Source organism: Nothobranchius furzeri, chromosome 12, assembly GCF_043380555.1.
Source record: "Nothobranchius furzeri strain GRZ-AD chromosome 12, NfurGRZ-RIMD1, whole genome shotgun sequence".
Classification (NCBI taxonomy): domain Eukaryota; kingdom Metazoa; phylum Chordata; class Actinopteri; order Cyprinodontiformes; family Nothobranchiidae; genus Nothobranchius; species Nothobranchius furzeri.
Genome location: NC_091752.1, coordinates 2,056,384 through 2,062,265, shown reverse-complemented (window position 1 = coordinate 2,062,265; position 5,882 = coordinate 2,056,384).

Below are 5,882 nucleotides of genomic sequence, written 5' to 3'. Positions count from 1 at the left end.
GATTTTTGTACGTGTTGTATATTTTGGGGACGTGCCGATGCGTTTTTTCTAACGGATTTTAGTTTAAGGAGGAGGTTTTTCAGCTGGTCTTCACATCAACAACAGGAAGTGGTTTTATGGCTGGAAGCTGCCATCTTTTATTCCCTCGGGGGGGTTTGCACTCGTTTTGCATTTGGTTAAAGGTCAGAATCACTAATTATAGCTTGAGGCGATACCTGGACCCTGCAGAGGTGGTCTAACTCCTCCAGGGGGACACATCAACACAGTCTTAAGATCAAGGAGGAGGTTCCAGGAGACGAGACAGGGCTGAAGAAGGACCGTACCTGCCAGGACCCTGGCTTCGTTAAGGTCAGTGTCCTCTTGTGGGCCCTGTCCGCTGTCCAGCATAATCATGCAGCTTGATTAGCATTGGTTTGAACACCAGCATGGGCAGATTCACCACTGGTGTGGAGAAGTCGTATGCTGTCTGCTCGGAGGTGGGATGAACTTCTTGAATGTGCTGGATACTGGTTTCCTCCTGGTGCTCAACTATCCCTAGCCTTATGACCGTCTGGAGGATGATGTTCCTGGAGCAAGGAAGGTCTGCTCGGCTCATTCCATGAGCTCCATAATGCTCTGGTCCAGATCTAAGAGGAGGTACCCCAGGTCACCATCTCATTAGGAGAATGCAGAAGGGAGTTAATATTAGTGAAATACATCCCAAATTAGATTAGATTACCTGTATGTAAATTGTTAACAGAAGATGAGGCAGAGCATCAGACTGCTGGGAGATAATACGAATCGTTAATTCTTCCAATTCTTTATCAAACATTACTCTTTTTTTTCTGCCCCTCTTCCTTTCTTCCAGTCCAGCACATAATAACCGTCACATCCACATCTGTTCCACTCGCTCTGTTAGATAAGCACAGCACTTTTCAGTCCATCAGCTCCCCTCTGCTGCTCGAAGCCCCTCGTTGTGAACCGGGAGGAGTGTGGAAACGGCACAGAGATGAAAAATAATCTCACTCCTGCTCCCTTTCTGCAACAGTGCCTCTGTAGATTGTGAAGTTATTGATTTTTAGTTTAAATTTGATGAGTGATGTGGAAATATTATCACACGCCAACATATTCCAAATCCTCTTAAATCCTTTACTCTGGGCCTGTGCTCCCATACGTGCTGATCTAATAACCAGCTAATCGAATCGCCTGATTCCACCTCTGCAATAACACCCTGAACCAAACTGGAAAATGTTTACCTGCAAACTTCTGTAAATGTGTTATTTAATTCCCCTCAAGCTTATTTGTGGTTATTTAACAGCTGAGTTGGTGGTAAAGTACCACTCTTCAAGTATTCCTTTAATCTCCAACAGATCGATACTCCCTGAGCCGTGTGCCTAGAGTTTACTGAAGCACAGCTGCAGAGGTGGTGTTGCTGTGAAACTGGGTGTGAGGAAAAGATGTCATCGAACTGACCCAGAATCAGATTTGTCTACGTGTTTGATAATTATAGAATCTACTCGGTTTGAATAGCCAATGCCCCCGTGTGTGTGTGTGTGTGTGTGTGTGTGTGTGTGTGTGTGTGTGTGTGTGTGCTTAACATGTGAGAGGCTCTTTTAGAATATTGAGAACAGGGGAGCTGGAGGTAATTGTACTTATAAGATCCTTCTCATCTTCAAGCCCACCTGAAACTAATCTCCTTGTGGAGCAGAAACGAATAAAAGGATTTGTTGATGTTACGCTTCTGAGTTTTATTTCATTGATATTTTTTTACCTAAGGTATCCACATGGCCCCATCGGATGGGTGCAGGTTCAACAACGCTGTGTATAGCATAAAGGAATCACAGATGTCATAAAGGTAACCCGGCTGTCTTCGTGTATTATTGAAAAAAAAGATTGTGTAGGGATTAACAAAGGTAAGTAATTAATAATTTTAGCTAAGACCAAAGCTCAGTTCTTTTAAATAAGAACACAATCAGTGATGCACGCACCCCAAATAAAAGTAAAACGGGTGTTTCCTGGTCCGCCGTGCTACTGGTTGAAAGTGGAATTACAACTGTCGTAAATAATCCTGCTGTAGCTAGTGCTAACAACAAGCTAACACTATTCTGAGCTAATGCCAAAATAAACCACAAAGTAAAAAGATCCACACTGTTGGAACAAATAATATCACTTACAAGTCCAGTAACAACGAAGCCAGGTCATCATCAGTCCATGGTTCTGTAGCTACCTTTAGCTCACGTTGGTTTTAGCTCTTTTCTTGGCCTCCAAATACATTAATCTCTTACTTTTTACCTCCAGGCTCGGCCAATATGTCAACAGAAAAATTCAACTTTTTTTTGTGGTGAACTGAAAAAGCTAACTGCTAGCATAGCAGCTATCAGCCGTAATGCAGGTAACGCTCCCCCTATAGAGCACCTACCCACTCCACAAAACTTTAAAGTGCCATATCTAGCCAGTAGAAGGCTGCAGGGTGGTGTAAAATATGAAACTGGTCAAGTTTCTAACTCAACAACCACCGAGATCAACGTTAAAGCTCCTAGCTCAAAGTTAAAAAAAAAACATCTCTGGTGTTGGATTGTTCATAATGTTTGCATGCCATACATATTGTCCTGCGTGTTTGCCGTAGTTGCTACCGGAAGTGGGAGTGGTTAGGTTGTTCCGACGAGCGGCAAATAAAGTAAAATGGTGGTTCATGAAGCGGTCTAAGAAGAATTATTTATAAGTTTGAGAACAGAACATTACATCTGGTGTTGGGAATTGGTCCGTTTTCAGCCAATCACTGATTGGTGAGTCAGAAACTCAAAATTTAGGCTTTTGTCCACGCAGCAATAACAATCTAAATTTTCCCCATTTGTTGAAGGTCCATGTTTCTGTAACATGTTAAAATTTTGAAATGTTCCTGCAGTTGCAAGAAGGTTGCTGATTCTACACCCAGCTATGGCATTTGCATGTTCTCATGTGTTCTAATGTGTAGGTTTCCTTTCAGGCTTAAGCATTCTTGTTGGGTTAATTGGTTATGCTAAATTGTCCGCAGTCGTGAGTAATTGAATGGTTTATGCCTTTTTTTACTCTATATATGTCTCTGTGATAGACTGATGACCTGTCTAGGGTGTTCCCCACCTCTCACCCGATGACTGCTGGAGATAGGCACTGGCTTCACGCGGTGGTTACAGAAGATGATATTAAGGAATATCTGCACTTCAGATTGGGCCAGACAGTAAGTAAAACACAAAAGCAGTGTAAAACATCTAGAAACTTTCGAAATAAAAGTCACATGCAGATTTCCAGTTGCATAACTAGTAGGGATACTCAACATTGGCTTTTTTTTTTTTTTTACCAATATATTGATATTGTTTGACTCTTAATATCTGATATCAATATAAACCAATACTGATATATGCTGCAACCCTATTGCATCTGAAACGCTCCTGGAAGGAGAGGAACTTGCAGGTAAAACATCTATTACATTACGCGCCTTTTACAACCGGGGGCCCCTTTTGACCATCTGAACTTCTGGGTAATTGTCCCAGACCTTCATGTTGTGCACGAGTCACCATTTTTCCTGGTCAGCCTGAGAAGAGGAACCAAATGAATGCCTGATTTAAACATCTTTGCTGTGTTCTTGCTGTGTTGAAATTCTAATTCCATCTTTCAGTTCTTTTTTAAAACACAGAAAAGGTTTATTTATTTGCAACGTTTCGTTTGCGGCTGCAAACTTCGTCAGGCTGACGCCGATGGTGGTGCCACTTCCTTCTCCGTTTATCCGCGGGCAGCAGAGGACGTTGTCGCCCTCTGCTGTCTGCTTTCCCCTCTCCGATGATGCAGTCCCATGCGCGATCCAACGAGTAAACTCCATCGTCCCTGTTCATGGTCCCACATCCACGTCTCCTTATCTCGATAGCTTCTTTTATCCATCTTTTGTATTTCTGTTGTTCGGTGTTTATGATCCTTGTGTTGTCCCAGTCCATTACATGGTTTTCTCTTAAGCAGTGATCTGTTACGGCTGACTTTTTTTATTGTACTTTCTGCTTCTTCTTTTGCTGCTCTTGTGTGTTTTCGACTTGCCTCTTTCTCGCACTCCTTTCTATGTTCTATTGTTCGTGTGTTGAGTTGGCGTCCGGTTTCTCCTACGTATGTTTTATTGCAGAGTTTGCATGGGATTTCATAAACGACTCCACATTTAAGTCCAGCTGATATTTAGTCTTTTGGGTGCACTAGTCTGTTTCTAACTGTTGTGTATGGTTTTGTTGGTGTGTTTATGTTGTGTTTTTTCATTGTTGCTCTTATTTTTTCTGTTATGCCTTTGATGTATAGTAGGGTTATCACTGGTTTTGGTTCTTGTCTTTTTGGGTTGCTGGTTCTTTGCTTTGGTTGTTTTTTTACTTTCTGTTGTTGTTTGTTGTTTTCCTTTGTTTATTGCCCATGTCGGGTATCTGCAGGTCTTTAAAGCGTGTTGTATGTGTTTGTCCTCTTGTTTACGGTCTCTTTCTTCTGTTACTATGTTTGCTCTGTGATATAATGTTCTGATTACTGACATTTTGTGTAGCGTTGTTAATCTACATAACTAGAATTTTAGCTGTTGCTATTCAGCTTTGTTAAATTCTGAGAAAGATCAAACGATCTGGTAATGAAACATATTATACATATATATCCACGGATATTTATATAATCGATAGAAGTTCATACACCAACTGGCTTGGTCTATATTTAATCAAAAGATTAATATTTAATTTAAGAGATTTAAATTAATAGCAAAAGTTTATTCATTAATTCAGAAGATTTAAAGAGATTTTTGCTCGTTCAGTGGCCAAATATACACCACTCTGTGTTTTATTTCAAAGAAGAGTCAGGTTTAAAAAGTTAAGAATTTATTACTAACAATTTAAAGATGACAATTTAAAAGACAATTCATGAATGACAATTTATAAAAGCTTTGGTTTTAAAACTTGGTATTAAAGCAATCTGTGTCTGGATGAAACTAAAAATGAAGTGTGTGTGTTTGGATGTGTGATTGTAGGTCTCAGAAGGTTTTTATCTTGGAGAGAGAAAAACGCGTTCTGGGTGGTAGAATTTGGTTTGCAGCTAAGCTAAATTATTTCTTAAAAGAACAGGCATTCAGACGCAATCTGTGTTCTACCTCACCGTTCAGACGACCCTCTGTTCGGATCCAGAGATCAAGGGAGGACGTTGATCAGCCTCTGGGTACTCGGTCCAGTAGGGTACACCAGTGGTACCGACTCTCTGGTCCTAGAGTTGCCGCAGGTACACAGGAGGATGGTTTGCGTCTTAAAATTAACTCTGAAGGAGTTTTGCGTCAGCTTGTTGCAGATGGCGTTTCCGTTTAAGCAATTCTATCGGCGTGACAGAAAAGCTTTAGTAGAGGTTTCGAGTGGCCGACCCGATCCTCTTGACTCTCGTTGCCACGAAGAGAATTTTGGTGAGCTCAAGAACTGAACTTGAACTGAGGAGTTTAGGTTTTAACATACCTCAGAACACACCCTCCCAAGATAGAAAGCTCTGGTGTTATGGAACAAAGACATGTGAGTGCAGTTACCTTTAACCTGATTACTGTGTCCTGCATGGGGTGTATAAGTGCACATGATCTTCTTGTCACTGTTAAACATTACTGATTATCATAAATAATAATAATTATTGACCAAATAATAATTCATTTCAGTAATTAAATACATTCATAATGAACCTTGATGATTATTTATTAATAGACAGTGAAAAGAGTTTATTAAAAATGATTCTTTTAAATCTTGAAGTGTCCTTCGTCTTGCAGATGGAACAGCAGTCAGATAAAGGCAGTCAGATTAAAGATGGTTTACAGCAGACTGTGTGTCTCCTGTGATGGATAATCTGTAGATAGAAGTACAGCCAGGACAGCTTGACCCAGCTGA